Genomic DNA, 19,905 nt, shown 5'->3' on the forward strand with positions numbered 1-19,905 from the left:
AGGATTCATCCATTTCACAGTGCTGGGGAAGCAATTTTAGAGGTACCATACTACAAAAAAGGAGGCGCTTAGGAAAATACCTCAGTCAAAGACCTCAAAGAGCCACCCTTAACAATTAGAGTAAAACCATAGAATAAAAACATAAATTAATTAATTAAAAAAAGGCAGCAATTAGAGTAATACCATAGAGAATAAGGGCCATGTTTAAAAGTAAAAAGCAAAGTAGAACTAGAACAGGACTCATAAAACCTGAACTCTAGACTGGATTATATGAAGATGATCTGGCTATACTCTAGCAGATTGCCAGAATTTCATTAAATTATCTTCAGGGGAATATAATATAATTCACTTATATCTATACATAAATTAACAAAGTCCAGCACACAAAATGCCATGGCAGAAAATAGGACAAAATGACCAAAAAAGAAGGAAAAAATAAGAAAATTAAAAGAAAAAAGGCAATAGTAAAACACCTACAATAGATTCAGTTACTGTAATTTTTGGATACAAAACTTCAATATCAGTATGGTTAATATGCCTGAAAAATAGAAGAAAAGGTGGAGAATTTAACTGGAGAACTGAAAGCTATAGAATTTTAAAATTTTCACAAATTTTTAAAATATATAGTACTTAAAACTAAGAAAGTACTAAAAATTTCAGTAGAAATTTAGATACCATAGAACCAAGGATTAGTGAACTAGAAGATAGTTTAGGAAGAAATACCCAAATTGAATCCCAAAGAATACAGAAAATGAAAAAAACATAGTATCTTGAATGATAAATACAACATAAATGATAAATTCTGAAATTTGTATAATGAGAGCCTGAGAACAAAGGCAAGAGAGAAGAGTCATAATATTCAATAGAATAAAGGGCAATCATTTTGAGATGGCTTAATAAAAAGAGCATCAAACAGCTTTCAAATTACCCCCAAGTAGGAATAAAAGAACACACACAAACTCTCTTTCTACACACACACACACACACACACACACACACACACACACACACACACATACTGTTGGTGTGGATAAAAAGTTGAAAGCAAAGGAAAATTTGAAATGCAGTTATATAGAAGTTGTATGTTTCCTTCAAGGTGAAATAATAAGACTACCAATAAACTTTTCATCAGAAACAGTGCCAACTAGAAGACAAAAGATGACAATACTGAGAAAAAAAAATAGTTCCCACTTCAGAATTTTATTCATGATAAAATTTCCTTCAAAAATAAAGAATAAAAGGTATTTATAAATAAACAAAAACCAAAGAGATTCATCCTAAGAAGACATCATTAAGAGAAATATGGAAATTTTAAATTTCAGCATATTATGGGGGTACGAATGTTTATGTTACGTATATTACCCTTACCTCATCCAAGTCAGAGCTTCAGGTGTAGATGTGGAAACAACCCAAGTGCCCATAAATGCATGAGTGGATTAATAAACAACTGTTTTAAGTTATTTTAAGTGTATATGAAACAATTTTTAAAAAGACTGTTTCCTGGGCCAGAAAGAAAATCCCCATGTATTTCATAGGATTGAAACCATTCAGAGTATATTTTTTCCCTGTAGTGAAATTATGCAACAAGGCAATACAAAAAGATTACTTGAAAAGGCTGAAATATTTATGAATTAAGCAATAAGCTTCTAAATAACCAAATGAGTCAAGGAGGATATTAAGTTATATACCTCAGAGAATGCAATTAAATCTGTGCTTAGCAAGAATGTATAGGCTTAAATGCTTCAAATTGATAGGAACACTTTAAAATTAATAACCTATGTGTTCATCTAATGAAGCTGGAAAAAAATAGCAAATTAATGTAAACAAATCAATACAGAGGAATTAAGAGCAGATGTCAGTGATATAGATAATAAGGAGTCAGTAGAAAAAATAAACAAAATTGTAATTTTTTTTTTTTATTAAAGACTAAAGTGGTAGATATGGAAATGTGTATTATGAACTCCCCTTCAAAGAACTTTCTGTCCAGCTGCAGGGAGTAGTGAGCACACAGATGTCAACAACTCCAGAGCCTGCCCCCAGCTGTATAAAAAGCTGTTTGTTCACAATGGTGACTTTCCAAAGACAGCTTGTATCTGGTAGAAACAGACCTATAAAATTCCTGCAATTTCAACCTGATAAGGGTTAACTCTTGGGGAATTCTTTTTATTGTGAACCCTGGTATGTTGGGCAAGCTTTGGTCAAGAAACCATCATAATTTGATGCCTAATAAACCAAGATCATTGGAACTGAGAGTGGTTCAACAAAGCAGGTAAGAAGACGGAGTGTTCTTGAAACTGGGTTTTGAAGTTGAGTCGTTTTTCACCTCTCTGGCAACACAGAGCTCAACACTGAAGGTAAGTGGAGCATAAATGGTCCTAGCATAAGGTCCTAGCATGGAGGCCCAGTTGTTAAAACTTTCACTGGCAGATAATTAAGAGGGTGTACTAGAGGAAGGGACTATGTTGGTTAATCCTTTGGTGTTTGAGATGTACAGAAGAAATGTCGTATGAATAACATGGTTGCGTGACTACTGTTAGATGCTGTTGATGTCCCACAGAAAGGTACTGAAGAGCCGAGGGGAGCATTAGACAATCAGAAGTCAGATACGAAAGCATCTTCTGCAATGAGAGGTAGAGAAAACCAAGGACCAAGCCAAAGACCTAGTAGTCAAAGAGGGCAACTTCAAACACAGTTAATGTTCACCAAGGCTATTGTGTTATGCCAAGGTCAGAGTTCTGATAGGAAAACCCTGGGATTTTGACACATTGGATGGCGAGACCTGGGTGTGTACCATGAAACTTTTTTACTTGCCAGAATCCTCTCACCCTACTGGGACCTATAAAAATAGCACATCCATTAAGGGCTAGAATGCCCTAGTCCTCACTTCTTATGTTAAATAATTATTCAGAGGTATGTACCCACTCAGGATCTGCTCCTATTTGTCATTATAGCCACTACTCCTGCAACTATGGTTAAGCTGTAGCATAACCTACTTGGTTTTATATCTTGAAAGAGCTGCAAGAAACAGATGTCATATACCAGCACGTCCTGGGCGAGCATGCATGGGGCTGAATCTCAGGGTGCATAATCAAGGGGAATAAATACAAAATAGGATAGATAAGAGTTTATTAACTTGTAAATGCTCTCCTGTGATGAAAAATTCAATATCCAGTCAATAATCCCAGGACATAGGGCAAACTTGCTACTAGGATATTTCCTAGAAGTGGGTAAAAAACAATGGCCTATACTGAGTGAAGGTTAAAAGGCTAGAAATGCCAAAGCAGGAAAGAGAAGAAGGGATCAGAATTCTCTTGGAAGTGGACACACAGGAATTGGAGAGGACATGTATGCTCAGAAGGTTTGGCAGGTTATTATGCACATGGGAAGGCCCAGAGGATGTGCCATTTACAAGGGCTATGAAGAATGATCTAGTGAGAGGGGCACCTGCAATACTAAAACTTTCAGTGTTGTATTTACTCTCTACACCATGGCTATCAATTGGAGAAACTATTATAAAATATGGCTTTCTGATGGCAATGGGAATAATAAAATCTACCCACACTTAAAAAAATAGAGGCCAGGTGGTGGAGTTGACCACTCAGAGGCCAGTGGCTATGTTTTATTTGTCCTTCCCAGTGCCTTGTCTAGTGCCTGATATGTAGTAACATGCTTGACACAGGTATGGATGAATCAATGTTTGTATTAATAGAAGTACACAGCGCACATTAAAAATAAGAATCAACAAAAGCTAGTTAAAGCTGTTAGTTGAATCCTGCCAGGAAGCATAGTTGAGAGAAGAGATGAGAGCAATATTTGCTTTAGGAATGCAGGATTGGCTTATTGTCTTTTGCAGAAATTATTTGCTTTCATAATTAATTTAACCTAGGCTAACATTAAAATTAGTTATTATTCCTAAGGGCACACCAAGTGCCAGTAAATGATGCCAAGGACAATTTTCTCAGAGCAGAAAATAAAGTAATGCTGCAGTTGATGATTCATATGCAGATACTACAGAGTTAGCTGCCATGGCAATGTTGATCAATAATAAAAAGAAGAGTTGAGTTCTACTTCTCTGTACAAATGACAGCTGCCCATAAATTCTTGCCAAATCAGTGCTCACAGAACACGCATACAGCCCTAGTCTAATTTCTAAGTGCAGAGATCTGAAACGTGACCACCTGCCCTCTGCCATGCACTGGAATTTTTCAGGACAGGTAGATTTGTCTCAGTCTATATATGGCCACAACATCGAGTTTTATTTACAAATTTCTAAAACAGTCATCTCAGAATGGGAGGGTTTTAATAAGTCTTCTCATATGATCCTGTCATTTTATAGTCCAGTAAAGTTGATCTAGAGATGACCTGGAACTTAATCCAATAGTCCACAGTCATGTAGCATCCAGAGCCCTCAGGCATTTTTTCTTTTCACTGCTTGATCACGCTTTGACTGCTTTTGCCAGATAGGGTCCCTGTGGGTCCGATTTAGTGAAGTGCCAGTAGCCACAGTGTTATAAAGGCTGATCACAGACTCCAGAAAGTAGCCCAGCTCAAGTATGTTTGTGCTCCTCAATTCAGCCAGATTTTCTGTAAAGTTGGGCATCATCAATGGGCTATTTTCATTTTTTATTTCTGAAATGTTTTTCTTTTCTTGCTGAAATTAGAAACAGATGCTCATTTAAAGGGCTTTGTTAGAAATATGCAATCTATTGAGGTTTTAGGGAGAGCAAATGCATTCTTTTCATGTGCTTCCATGGATACATTTTGGGAAGCAATGAAAATAATTCTCAAATTTTATATAATATGTTTTAATATAAAGAAAGCAAGATAAGTTCAATTAAAATTATAAGAATAGTAATAAAACTTCGATACTGAAAAATAGTTTCTTGTCAATGAATATTTAAAAACTCATTTCATCCTTGGAAATATTTTTATCTATAAATTAATCCAAAGGGATATTTTAATTATAATAGTAATCAATTTATTTTAAAACTAATGTAAATATCAAAGTAAATTTTATTAGTGTTTGTGAGATAACCATTATACCTAGGAGCAAACAATTTGACAATTTTATTCCTAAACTGAAAAACTTGAAGAAATTTATTTCTATTACCTTGTATTACCTCCTAGCATTTTCTCTGATCTGGCCTTGAGGTATAGTAACTACCCTCTCCCTATTATTGAAAATTCTGACATGGTACTGATTCATTAAGAAATAAATTACTTTACTCTTTTTTTCTGCTTGACACTGTAGTCAAATTACTGTGGTAAGCGTCTAGATTCATTTTGTTAAACACAATTTAGGAGAAGCCATTGTTTTGGGCTAGCCTTCTATACCTGGCCCCAGCAGATCAGAATGGAATCACTTGTGCTAAGTACCACATAATCAAACTGACCTTTCAAACAGTTCAGTTTTTAAAAAATAAATAAATAAATAAATAAAACACAAAAACCAACCAAACAAAAAAACCAGGAGATTCCAGTCCCCTCTAAGCACCTTAATAAGGAAATCTCCTGTTTTAATATCACAAAAAAGGTAACTTTGAAACAACCAGTTTTTTTGTTCTGTGTTTCTGCTTTTTCTGGCCCTTTTCTCCCTATAAAATCAGCCTTCTTTGTTCAGCTAATCAGAACACTCATTCTATTAAAATATTTTATAGAATGAAGTGTTGCCAATTCTAGAATTACAAATGAAAGCCAATTAGGTCTTTAAACTAAATTTGTTATAATTTTGTCTTTTAACAACTTCTAGGGAGACTCTAATAATAAGAGCCAGAGACTATCTTAGAGATGATCTATTCCAATAATTTCCAATTCTTACATTTCTCAGCATTTGTCTTTAAAAAGTAAAGACTACAATGGTTGCATGCATTGAGGAACTACATGATCTTGTCCTCCAAATCTCTTAGGACTCATCTTCAAGTAGCTTCCTGGGAAAGCCGCCCAACCAACGAGAGTCCATGATATTTCTTGTGAAAAATATATAAAAACAAGTTCACAAATGTTGAATTCATTGGCTATTGAGAACTCATCAAACTGGGTATTGTGGATTCTTTAAAAAAAAAAGCCAGAAGTTGTGAGTACTTTAGTAGATTTTATATATTTTTCAAATGGTTCCTTCACTCAGACACCACTGTGAGTATACCATCCCTTTTTTCTTCAGTGAACCATTGCTGCTAAAATTATCACTGTTGAAGTCCTGTACTTGTTTACTATTTAGTCCATGCAGTTCTCTTCCTCATTATAATGTAATTATTTCACACTGGTGCCATGTTTCAATAGTGATGCAGGATTGAGTCTGCACAGCATTATCATAAAGGGAACATCCCCCCTTCTTTAACATCAAGTTAAATGTAAGAGTGTTAATGAGGATTGCCATGAAAGTGAGTAAGGTACCCGATTCAGTCTTTAATACAATCCTTATCACTCTAGATCTTCTTGCATGTTAAAGAATATAGGACCATTAGGGAGAAGCATAGGGTCAATGTCATGGTAACTGCAATCAATTATTTTTAATTCTAATTAACTTTTATTAATGAAAATGTTCACATCTACTTAACCACATTCACAGAAGTTCTCATCATGACATTCATCTTCTTTAGAAAAGATTTCATTAAATCCCTAAACTAAATCAGATCTACCTATCATATGTTCATATAAGACCCTATAATTTTTCTTAGCAATTATCACATTTTATAATTACTTAATGGTATGATTGCATGATTAATGTCTGTCTTCTATATTAGATTCTAAGTTGCATTGTGGTAATTATTGAGTTTATTTTGAGCACTATGGAAATCCTTAGCGCTTACAGTGCTTGGTGCATGGTAGACAATCAATAGGTATTTGTAGAATGAATATATAAAGAATAAGTTACCTTTCTTATATCAGTTCCTGCTAATTGACAACAAAACTCACACTCAAGAAGACAAAGCAAGGATTCAGAGTTCTCAGAGTTCTCCAGAGAGTCACTGCCATTTATAGTGGTCAGACAGATTAAAACTTGTTTGCTATCCTTGACCTTACTACTTATCCAAAACATCATTTCTTAAACTTCCCTCATGGAAATACTTACCGTGTTTCCCGAAAATAAGAGCTACCCATAAAATAAGCCCTAGCAGGATTTCTAAGCATTTGTGTAATATAAGCCCTACTCCAAAAAATAAGACCTAGTGATGGGCATGGCTACTACGCAGCGTATCTGCACATCCCATGCATTTCCTTGAAGAGTGGTAAAGAAGACGAGCAGCCCTTCTCATCTGCCCCATCAGAGCTCTATTGCTCAACATGAGAGATTGGGGCCAATGGATCTAAAGGAAATAGAGTGCAAGAAATTCAGGATAGAATTTGGGGTTTGGAGAGTTATGATGACGTTCCAAAATAAGACGACTTAACTATATTTGAATAAATGTAGATTGTTCTACCATACTTAAAAAAGATAACACATCCCCTGAAAATAAACCCTAGGGTATCTTCTTGAGGAAAAATAAATATAAGACCCAGTCTTATTTTCAGAGAAACACAGTACTCCCTTTGAAGGCTTCATAGAAAAATACATTCCCAGGTTCCTCCCATAGAGATTCTGATTTAGTGAGTTTGGAGTGAAAACTGAAGATTTTTTTAAATAAGATTTCCAGCTAATTTGTAACATCAGTGGAATTAAAAAAACACTAACATAAACATGCTTTACAAATTTGTTAATCATGATAATAAGATTCAACTTTGAGAATTTGATTTAAAAAACACACACCTAACCATACCCCATGACTTCTAACTCATTATTTCCAGAGAAATTGGACGTCTGGATGTTTAGAAAATACCATGTGATTCTGTTGGTAACTGTGAGAGACTAAACTACTTATTATTTAACTGTATGTAATTTCTATTTTATGAGCTTAGATGTAGCTTTTAAAAAAGTGGAACAAATTTACTTTTTTGAGATAAGAAGAAATGAGTTCTGGATGAATATGATGGGTTGAATAACTGCATTATCTCAATCCCCATCTTTAAACCCCATTAAAATATTATAAAGTTGGTCGAAAACTTACAAGGGTAAGAAGAACAAGGAAAGAGATGACAGGTGAATACAGAAGCTACTACAACACAACTGAAAAAGTAGATACATCAAACAAACAACAAGCCACCACCAACAACAATAGAAGAGGAATATTTGCAAGTCTGTCTATGAAATCACTAGGCCTTCAAAACTTCTGGCTCACTGCCCCTTCCCATCGGAACAGAAGACAGCAAGTTTACAGCTTGGAGAGTTTCAGAACAGTAAGTGCAGCTGAATTCAGGAAAAAGCACTTTACCAAAACAGGTATACTTAGAGGAATTTCACAGGCAAGAATGGAAGAAAGGTAAAGTAGAAATAATTAAGATCAGTCATACTATCAATGAGCCACTGTACTAGCTAGTTGAAAACTTACGCCCATTCAACAACCTGCACATGGATATTTACAGTAGCTTTACTCAAAAATGCCTCAAACTGGAACCAATCAAGAGGATTGTTAGTAGCTAAATGTATAAATAAACTATCTTACATCTAGACAATGGAATAGTATGCAGTGCTAAAAAGAAATCAGCTATTAAGCCCTGAAAAGACATGGAAGAAAGTTAAATGCATATTACTAAGTGAAAACCAATCTGAAAAGGCTACATTTCTATGACTCCAACTATTTAACATTCTAAAAGCAAAATTACGAGTCAATAAGAAGATTAGTGTTTTGTGGGTATTGGGGGAAAAAGGGATGAATAATCAGAGCACAGAGGATTCTTAAGGCAGAGAAAATACTCTCTATGATACCATAATAATGGATACATGTCATTACATATTTGTTCAAACCCATGGAATGTAAAACACCAAGAGTGAACCTTAATGTAAACTATGGACTCTGGGAGACAGTGATTTGTCTATGTAGGTTTGTCAATTGTAACATATGTACCACTTTGGTGGGGATCTTGATTATGGAGAAGGCTGTGATGTGTAGGGACAAGTGATGTATGGGAACTTTTTGTACTTTCTGCTCAATTTTGCTATGAAATTAAAACTTCTCTAAAAAAAATAAAGTCTAAAATATATACATATACACACACACAAACTATGCCCACTGCTTATCCAATATTGAAGCAACCAAGTGGGAATCCATACATGTGCACCATACCCAAATACCATTTTAGATCTTCAAACTTAAATATGAATGGGCATCCCAATAGTCACCAGATATTCAAGAACATCTTCTGATATGAAAATTACATGTGCAAACAAAGCCATAATACACCACAGTGATTAAGGTAGCAGAATAAACTATTTAGACATGATAGGTTTTAGCCTCAGAAAGATAAAAACATTTCTGAAATAAGTGATAATAAAAGGTGTTTTAAAATATTAAAAAGTGATTTATTTGAAAGTAAACGTGATAGAAGGAATTTTAATAGAATGTTTGAAACCGAAAATTAAGGAAATCTACCAAAAATAGAACAACTACAAAAAGATGGGAAATAGCAGAAAAAAGATAAAAACAGGAGGAGCCCACAAAGTGTAAAACCCACAGACTTCTCAGCACAGAGCACTGTCGCAGTTGCTATGATGGGCAAGGCCATGGTCTCCCGCAGGGCTCGCATGTCCTGGGGGAGCTGGGTTCTGCCCACCTATCTAATCCACCGGTGGGCAATCCTAGAAATGCTGCTGCACGGGGAGCCCACCTTCAGTGGCAGGTTGGGTAAGAAACAGGCTTCTCAGCACAAAGCCCTCTGGCGGTTGCTATAGGGGGGGATTCCTGGTCACCCTGCACCACCCTGGTGTCCTGGGGGCACCAGGTCTTGTCTGCCTATCCAAGCCACTAGCAGGCCATCCCGCCTAGCGCTCCCCAGCACGGAGACACAGGCTCCCCAGCACAGAGCCCTCTCCCGTTGCTATGGGGGTGGAGATGGGGGCTGCGGCTACAAGCTGGCTTGAGCCATAATTACTTTCTGTGATGCCAGGAATGGAGGAGGTGCAGAGGAGGAGGCATCTAGGCATAGAGAGAGCTGCCTCTCTTGTCTCTCGTGCCACTCTCAGAGGAGGGTGTGTGTGAGAGAGAGAAAGAGTTTTGTGTTCCCCTGCTCGCTAGAGTCACCCAAGTGGGAGAGGGGAGCCGCCCTCTTAACCTTTCACTGGGCTCTCTGGATTTGGTCTGAGCCACCATCCTCTCTTCTCTCTCTTCCTCTTTCTCAGCTTTCCAGACCTTCTCCGTGGGGTCCCCAGAGGCCTCTGCTGCCACTCCCTGCAAACACCTGAGCTGCAATTGTTCTCCACTGTCCTCAGTCCAACCTTCTACCCTTGAGCAGGGACAGTCAGACAAGCTCTGTCTCTAGTCGGCCATCTTGGCTCAGTTCTACCATTGTTTACTGAGAGTATAGCCTGCCCGTGTTTCTTTCTACTTTTAGTCTCTTCTTAGTCTCTTTCCTCTTAAGGAAATCTACCAAAAATAGAACAACTACAAAAAGATGGGAAATAGCAGAAAAAAGATAAAAACAGGAGGAGCCCACAAAGTGTAAAACCCACAGACTTCTCAGCACAGAGCACTGTCGCAGTTGCTATGATGGGCAAGGCCATGGTCTCCCGCAGGGAGACTTCTTCTTCTAAGAAGAAGTCCATTCTTCTGTTTTGATTTTTGATCTCGTACTTGAGGACCAGAATAATTGCAAGATTATTGCTCAAGCTCTAGATTTCCTAATTATTTTCAAGATTGCAAATGAGGGAAGAGGTGCAAAAGAGGATGCTTCTTTCTTCTTATATCTTCCCCTTTATTAGGAAATCAAAATCTTCCCAGATGTTTCCTTACAACTTTCCTTTTCCACTCCATTAGCTAGGACTGGGTCAGAATCAACCCACAGTTGCAAAGGAAGCTTGCAACATGATTTTCTGGCTTCCTCGACCTTGGTCAGGAATAGTTAAGGGAGAAGAAAGCTAGGAACAACTTCTTTATCGCACCACACACATTAGCAATGGAATACGTAAATATAGTAGAATAAAGACATTTTCAGACTGTGCAAGAACTTCAAAACTGCATGAATGCTCCACACTTTCTGAGGAAGAATTTGAAGGGCATGTTCCATCAAAATAAAGGCATAAAGCAAAGAGGAAGACGGATTATAGGATACCCAACATACAAAGTAGTTAACTGCAAAATCTGAGGAAATAGTCACGGAAGGATTGCACTTACTTCAGACTATCTGAAAGCCAGGTTAAATATTGAAAATTATTTTCAATATTGCATATTTTCAAATGTTGAAAATTATTTCAGAAAATCCTGAAAATGATACATTTAGTTCATAAAACTAAGTGTTTTATTCCCAAAGACAAGGGACCATTTTGGAGACAAATAATATTTCAATACATTCTTTAAGACTTTATGTGACACCAGATGTTGTACCAGGTATGGTGGAGAATACAGATGCCAAACGTGACTGGATTCTGCTGTCAACAGCTTTATAGCTTAGGAGGAACAATATTTATAAATGACCAGAACAAGAGGTAGAGCAGAATATGTAAATTAGGAGTGACACAGGAAAAAAGTGACTTTGTTATTGTGCAGAAATCAGACAAAGCTTTGCATAAGAGAAAACAGACTGATCTTCTTTTCTTTCTTATCACCTTAAAACTTAGGTCTTAATAGACTCAAACAAGAGACTCTTTTTCACCCTCATAAGAAAGCAAAAAAGTGCATTGAAGATGTGGTCTCTGAGAATTGTTTTTTCCTTAGAGAAATTATAACTTTTAAATAAGGAGAGACCACTCTAGTGGGCATTGCATTGGTTCAGTATCACTCAGGTTCGCACAAGCATATTGATAAGCCAAGAAAACCAAGAGTGCAGACAAATGGCTTATATGCTTCTCCAAGCAGAGAAAGCTAACCTGCAATCATGAACCTCAAAATTAAGACCAGAGACTGTTCAGAGGAGTGGTAAGGTAGAGTTTTCTCAGAAAGTTCTGGGTGGATATATATATATTTTAACCCCTGAGGGCCTATTTATTCCATTGTCTCTACCCCTTCCTCTGCAAATATTGGTGCTGAAGTAATTTTACAAGACTTGGTCCTCTCTAATTTTTGGTTCATCCAAATATAAGATATTATTTGCTTAGTAGAACTCTTGTGAGGATTATATGTGATGCTACATATGAAGATTATATGTCATCCATGAGCTGATGTAACATTTTCCTTGTTATAGTCTATATTTCACAACTCTGCTGGTTATTATTATTTATCTTGCCTTTTCCACCAATGATTTATATCTATTTGAATTGTATCTCCGATAATGTTAAACTGACTGTGGCCTTTGTTTTAGATTTTTTTTTTCCTGACATACGTACATTGCTGAGCATGTTGTCTCTACTTAGTAGTTGCTGAAATTTAACCTTAAATATTTCAGATCCATATCTTGCCCCTACCCCAAGATATGTAACCCTAACAATATTTGTGCCCACAGAATTTGGGGAAAAAAAATAAATAAATAAATTTAAAAAAAAATTTCAGATCCCTTAGGAGGGGATTCTTACATAGGATCCATGGCTTTGAAGAATTATCTCCCAAACAGATTTTTAGAGATTATACCAATTAGCTATTGTTTTGTACAAACTGACACAAAATATGGTCGATTAAAATAGTAAACATTTATCATTGCCATTCATCCACAGGTCAGCTGGGTGGCTCTAATTATTTTTGCCAACCTCTCTTTCTCCCATGCCTTAGCTGTCAACTGACTATTAGTTTGTCTGGGGTGGCCTCGGCCCTTCTCGAAATCATGCCTCATGTTCCAGCAGGCCAGCCAGGCTTCTTTTCATGGTGTGGCAGGATTTCAAGAGGGAAATCTGAAATGAACAAGGTTTCCTGAGACCTGGGCTAGCTCAGAACTTTCATACTTTTACTTCTGCCATATTCTGTTAGCCAGAGAAATATACAGGTCTGACTGAGAGTCAAGCTTCACCTCTGATGAGTAGAGTTGCAAAGGCACATTGCAGAAGGCATGGATAAAAGAAGGGGAATAATTGGGGCTATTTTCTTTGCCAATCTTTTAACCCAGCTCTGACAATTTTTCTCTTGTAATTCATTGCTTTGCTTGTTTATGTTTTAAGATTTAATTGACATATAAAACAAACTGCTTAGAAAGTGTATAATTTTAGAAATTTGCACATATTTATACACTCATGAAGCAAACACCGCAATCAAAATATTGAATATATCCATCACCCTCTATAGTTCCCTTATGTCCCTTATAACCTCTCCCTCTTGCTCACCTCCACCACCCATACCCATTCTCAGGTAACCACTGCTCCACTCCCATTACGAATAAGTTTGAATTTTCTAGACTTTATGTAAATGTAATCATACAATATGTACTCATTTTCTCTTGCTTATTTCACTCAGCACAATCATTTTGAGACTCATCTGTAGGGAAGAAAAAAATTATTTTTCTTACCCATTCTAGGTTCATGGCTGAGGTCCCTATATAACAAAAGATGGGATTAATAAGAGAAAAGCATAAACATTTACCTAATACATTTTACAGGACCTGGGAGCCATTGTAAGGAAATGAAAACCCAAAGAAACAGTTAAACTTGAGTATGCAGTTGACCCTTGAATAACACAGGTTTGAACTGTGTGGGTTCGCTTATATATGGATTTTTTTTTTCAATTAATGTATTGGAAAGCTTTTCCAAGATTTGGGACAATTTGAAAAATCTTCCAGATTAACTCTGTAGTATAGACATATCAAAAAAATTAAGGAAAAGTTATGTATGCCATAAACACATAAACGTATGTAGATACTAGTCTATTTTATCATTTACTACTGTAAAATATAAGCAAATCTATTATAAGAAGTTAAAATTTATCAAAACGCATGCACAAAACATGTACAGACCATATATGTCACCATTCACAGTTGAGAGAAATGTGAGAAAACATAAAGATGTAGTATTAAATCACAACTCCACAAATTAACTGCAGTACATACTGTATTATTATAATAATTTCATAGCCACTTCCTGTTGATATTGCAGTGAACTTGATTGTTGCAAGTATCTGTCTAAAAGGCCATGTGACACGAATCATCTCCATGTGAGCAGTTTCTCTCTCCAGTAAATTGCATATTGCAGTAAAAAGTGATCTTTCCCGGTTCTCGTGTATATTTCATCGTGTTTAGTGCAATACTGTAAACTTTGAATAACGCCATGGGACTCATAGGAAGTGCCACTAGTGGTGCTAGAAGTACTCCCAGGAAGCAGAGAAAAGTCATGATAATTCCAGAAAAGTTGAATTGCTTGATATGTACTGTAGATTGAGGTCTGCAGCTGCAGTTGTCTACCATTTAAGACAAACACTTCATCTTGTAAACAGACAACATAAACTTATGGTATTAATAAATTCTGTATAGTACTAGAAGTGCATTTTCTCTTCATCCTGGTTTTCTTAATAACGTTTTCTTTTATCCAGCTTACTTCATTGTAAGAATGCAGTATATAATGCATATATTGTACAAAATATGTGTTAATTGTCTCTATTATCAGTAAGACTTCTGGTCAACAATAGGCGATTAGTAGTTAAATTTGGGGAGAGTCCAAAGTTATATGTGAATTTTTTAATTGTGTAAGGGGTCAACACTCCTAACCTCTACATTGTTAAGAGCCAGCAGTATTTTATCACAGGTCTGATGAAGAATGGATAGTCATGGAGAAATAAAATAGGACAAAGCGGGCATGATACAATAGTAATAAACTGAGGGAAACTTAGCAAGGCCTGTTTGTTCAGAGTCTTCTCTGTGACCCTTCATCTTCACAGATAAGGAGGTTCCTTTCCTCCTGGTATAGAGGGGCACCTCTCACTTCAGGGTCCTATGACCTGCTTCAAGGAAGAAGAAATGCAGGGTGCTGAAGGGGAAGGTCAGAGTAACATTTTTGCTTACCTTTTCTTCAATATGCCAAGATACCATATTTGGTGTAGTGTGCCTTGAATCTCATCACATGTTTCGTGTATCATTAGTTCATCCATGTTTATTTCTGAGCAGCTCATTATACTATAATTTGTTTATCCATTTACCTATTGATGGAAATTTGGATTGTTTCCAGTATTGTTGATTACATGTAATGTTGTATGAACAACCTTTGCTATGGATGCATGTTTTCACTTAGCTTGTGTAAATACCTATGAGCCAAATGAATGGCTCCACATCCTTCACTACCTATGGTTTAGTCAGTCTTGTCAATTATGAACATTCTACTAGATGAGTAGAGATATCTCATTGCAGATTTACTTTGCATTTCCCTAATAATTAATAATTTGAGCATCTTTTTATGTGCTTAGTTGGCATCCATACATGTTTTTTTGAGGAGTCAGTTCAAAATTTTTGTTCATAATTTGGTTTTTGTTCGTTTCTTAGTTTTAAAGTTCTTTAAACTTTATTCTGCACACAAATCCTTTACCAACTGTATGAATTTCAAACATTTTCCCCTGGTTTGTGACTGTTCTTTTCACTTTCTTAGCAATGTTTTTTTGATGAGCAAACATACTTAACTTTGATGACATATGATTTAACAATTTTTTCTGTGTATAAGTGTTTTATATAATAAATATTTGCCTAACTCAAGACAAAAAAGAATGTCTACTGTTTTCTTCTATACATTTTAAAAAGTTTCAAGTTTATATTTAGGTCTATGACTCAAATTGAGTTAATTTTTTGTTTCTGTTTTTTTTTTCTTTTTTGCATGTGAATATCCAGTTGCTTCATTACCATTTTTTATAAAGACTATTCTTTCTCTATTGAATTTTCCTTGTGCTTTTGTTGAAAATCAATTTCTGGATTCTTTAATCTGTTCCAACGTTCTGTCTATCTTGACACCAATATCACAATGTCTTGATTACTGTAGCTTAGATAATATGCATTGAAGTTAGCTTGTGTAAGTCATTCAACTATGTTCTTTTTCAAAATTATTTGAACTATTCTAGGTCCTTTGAATTGCCATATGGATATTAGAATTAGATTGCCAATTTCTACAAAATAACCTGTTAGGTTTTAACTGAAATTGGATTGACTATGGATCAATTTGTGAAGAATTGCTATCTTCACAATATTGAGTCTTCTGATCTAAGGACATAGACTGTCTCTCCATTTATTCATATCTTATTTAATTTCCCTCATCAATGCTTTGTTGGGTTCACATCTTTCATCACATTACCCATAAATACTTTATACATTTTTTTATAATTTATATATATATATTTGCATTATTACAAATCTTACTTTTATTTCTGCTGGTTCATTGCTAACATTTAGAAATGCAATTTATTTATTGTATATTGATTGTGCATCTTGCAAACTTGCTAAGCTCACTTATTATTTCTAATAGTTTCATTTTTAGATGTCAATTGATTCTCTACATAGATAATCGTGCTGTCAAATACAGTGTTTGACTGTTTGCTTTCCAATCTGAATATTTTTATGTGTTTTTCTTGCCTTACTGCACTGACTAGAACCTTCAGTACAATGTTGAAAAGAGGGAATGAGATTGTCTTGTTCCTTGGGTCAAGTAAAAAGCATTCAATCCCTTAACATCAAATATGATGTTATATGTAGGATTTTTGTAGATGTTCTTTGTCAAGTTCCTATCTTTTCCTGATATGCTGAGTTTATCAAGAATAGTGATTCAATTTCATCATGTGTCTTTTTCTTCATCTACTGAGATTATGGCATTCTTCTTTTTTAATATGTTAATATAGTAAATTATATTAATAAATTTCAAATGTTAAACCAATTTTCCATTTCCTGGGATATTATTAATTTGGAAGTGATGCACTATCCTTTTTCTGTATTTTTGGATTTCATTTATTCACATTTGGTTAAAAATTATTGTACCTCGTTTCATCAGAAATATTTGTCTCTGGCTTTCTTTTTTTGTAATGCTTTTTCTGGTTTTGGTGTCAGGATAATGCTGGCGGTATCATTAACTAATTAGGAAAATATTCCATACATTTTATCAATTTTTGGAAGAATTTGTATACAATTGGCATTACCTCTAATCAATTGCTGAGAGGGAGGTATTGATATAGACTTATGACTATGTCTCCTTCATCCTGTCTATATTTGCTTCATGTGTTTTGAAGCTCTGTTAGTACATGCGTCTTTCTGGATGGTGGAAACAGACAATAGTCTCGTTTTTGTATGAGCTCCAAGAATTGTTCTCTTTAATACTTCCAGATGGTTTGTTCATTCCTCAGCTTCAGGTAGATTTCTCCCTCCAACACATGTGCAGATCAGTTCTCTACTGACAAACTTGAGATAGATCCTCTACATGTTGCTAGAGCTTTCTTTCTGTGCAGCTCTCTCCTCTCTGGTACTCTGTTCTGTGAACCCTAGCTGCTTTCACCTTGGAACTCTCATACACCTGAGAGTTCCAAATCTGCGAAAATGTCAGATTCTGCTGTCTTTCTTCTGGCTCACCTAGGTCTGGAAGCTGTAGCTAATTATTTATCTTCCTCTCTAAAACAAACCATGCTAATTTGCACTAAAGGCCTGCAATTCCAGGGGAAATTATTCTTACCATCTTTATTGAAGAAAACGTGATATCATAACTCTATTTTAAATCAAATGTTCAAAAATATAAGGATATAAAAATAATGATAGATGGTATAGGAAACGCGGGCAACGCTTAAAGTAATTCAGCACTCCAGTGTCAGGGAAATAGTTTCTGCAGTCATTTTAAAACCCAACTACTACAATTTTAAATCTTGTCACATGTTACAAAGAGAGGCAAGTATAAATAATTATTTTGTGAAAGATTGTTATAGATGCATGCGCTTTAAATAGAACAAGGCTAATAAGAACATTTTGTTCTTGTTACTGCTTCTCAAAAAGTTTGGTGGTTCAGTTTAATTCAGATAAACTTTCCACATACTTGGCACCTTGTCCAACCTCATAGCAAAGACGTTCAAATGCTTTGGCATCCTCCTATTCTTCCCTCTCTCCTCCTGACCTTTTGTCTCCTCATTTCCATCTAACCATTCCCAGACCTCACGCTTATCTTCCAACATCTAATAGGCCTTTATTAAGAACTGAACATGTGAGGACCAGATTTCTAGGCTAGACTTTTCTCTCTGTAGACCTTTCAATTAAAATTTCACAATGTTCTGGTTTCACTAAGTCAGTAAAGCCCCCCCCTATGTTTCCATTCTTAATATATCTCTACTTGCATCCATCACCTCTTTCATAACATTAGAGACCCCATGGATAATTTAAAACTTTGGAAACAACATCATTTTTTAAAAAAACTCTGACTAAGATGATTACAAAATAAGAGATTTCTGTAAAAAATGTGGATGGGAAAATGTAGACATTTGTCCAAAATTCAATCAATGGTCTCCTTCAGATTGAATTTCAAGCTATGAATGTCAAAAGAAGAGTTCTGCTTGACTACTTGCAAAGACCAGTACAATTCTTTTATAAAAATAAATTGTCATGAATATAAGTTTTTATATCCTGAAAAAAATAGGAATAAGTTATATATTCAGAAATAAGTTCTCTATATTCAGTTCTTACTCACGATGCCTGTGAACCACCATCACAGGGAAGAAATTTTTCTTAAGATCTAAAATTAAAATGCAGACAAGTAACGAGGGTGGCATTAGAGGCCATCCTGCTGCTGTTTGAATTCTCTTGTACACACTGATTACATATTGATATTAATTCTATTCAGTGTTTCTCATCTAAAAGAAATATCTGCTCCAAATATTTAAACTCAACTTTCGCAGAAGCAATGAACTACGTTAAGCATAATCATGAGCAAAGGCAAACAACAATCATAATTTTTAACTTTTAACTATGAAAATGAGATATGAAAAGAATAATTGTATTCACCATCACTTGGCAGAGTCTGGAAAATGTTATTTTATCCTGGAGAGAATGCAGGCAAGCTCTAAAGAGTTGATATGGTAAAAAAAAAAGATACTAATAGAGTTTCTGGGGAGAAAAAATACCTTGGCTATGAGTAAAAAGAATCTTGCTGGAAAAAAAAAAAAGAGCGAAAAAAAAATACTTAGGACCCTGATTCTCCTAATGTTAGAGCTTTTTTAGGACATTTTATGATATTTTTCTACAAGTACAGGGCTGTGGCTATTTAGCTTGATTTCTATTATGCCTTTCTTGGCATCATGTAGTATAACTAGCACATCTTATAGGACACTGGTGAAAGACAAAAGAGACGACACAAAAATCGTATGACATTCCTCAAACTGATTTATGTGAAAAAGAAAGGCTGTCATAGACTATTCAAATCCCTAGATGGATATGTCAAAATAAGAGCCTGAGAGGAAGAGATGATTTCAAGGATGTTCCACACAGGACAACATGGTGCATTGTTACATTGTTATATAAATACTAACAGTGCCAGAATACTAATCCCTTAATGGGGGAGGAAATGTTCTAAATTCACTTACCTCTTGCGCCACTCTCCTACATGGTCCAGTAGCCACAGCCCATTGGCACCCTGGAGATGGCATTCTGAAAGGAAGGCAGGATCTCAAGAACTCTCCTCATGGTGTTCCCTTGCCCTTGAAGATCAGTGTCTTGTGCTGGTACATTCCTTGGTGAGTCAGTAGATGGCAGTATGTCTGAATCTAGTGTGTATGGTAGGGGAAAGCTTTTTAGCATTTTCCAAGAAAATGAAGGTTTTGAAGGCTGTGAGGCAGCATGGGGCCTAGCGCATGGGCCAGGAGACTTGATCTTTATTTCTGGCTCTACTCCTGAATAAATTTATTTGAATAAATGGAGACCAGCCACTTAACTTTTGTGTTCCTTGCTTTCTTGAACTTGAAATTAGACAAAATACTTTGCCTCTTTCCATCTCCCTCACAAGGACACTGAGTTTCAATCAGA

At 35.7% G+C, this 19,905-nt stretch overlaps 1 long non-coding RNA gene across 1 annotated transcript in view; it reads right to left on the reverse strand.

The window, feature by feature from the left end:
• Positions 1-19,600, reverse strand: part of LOC142870632 (uncharacterized) — a 42,444-nt gene extending 22,844 nt beyond the window's left edge. The window contains exon 1 of the long non-coding RNA XR_012918995.1: positions 19,467-19,600. This is a non-coding gene — a long non-coding RNA (uncharacterized LOC142870632). The remainder of the gene's footprint in view (positions 1-19,466) is intronic.
• Positions 19,601-19,905: the final 305 nt, after the last annotated feature.

The sequence above is a fragment of the Microcebus murinus genome, chromosome 4 (assembly GCF_040939455.1).
Source record: "Microcebus murinus isolate Inina chromosome 4, M.murinus_Inina_mat1.0, whole genome shotgun sequence".
Taxonomy (NCBI): domain Eukaryota; kingdom Metazoa; phylum Chordata; class Mammalia; order Primates; family Cheirogaleidae; genus Microcebus; species Microcebus murinus.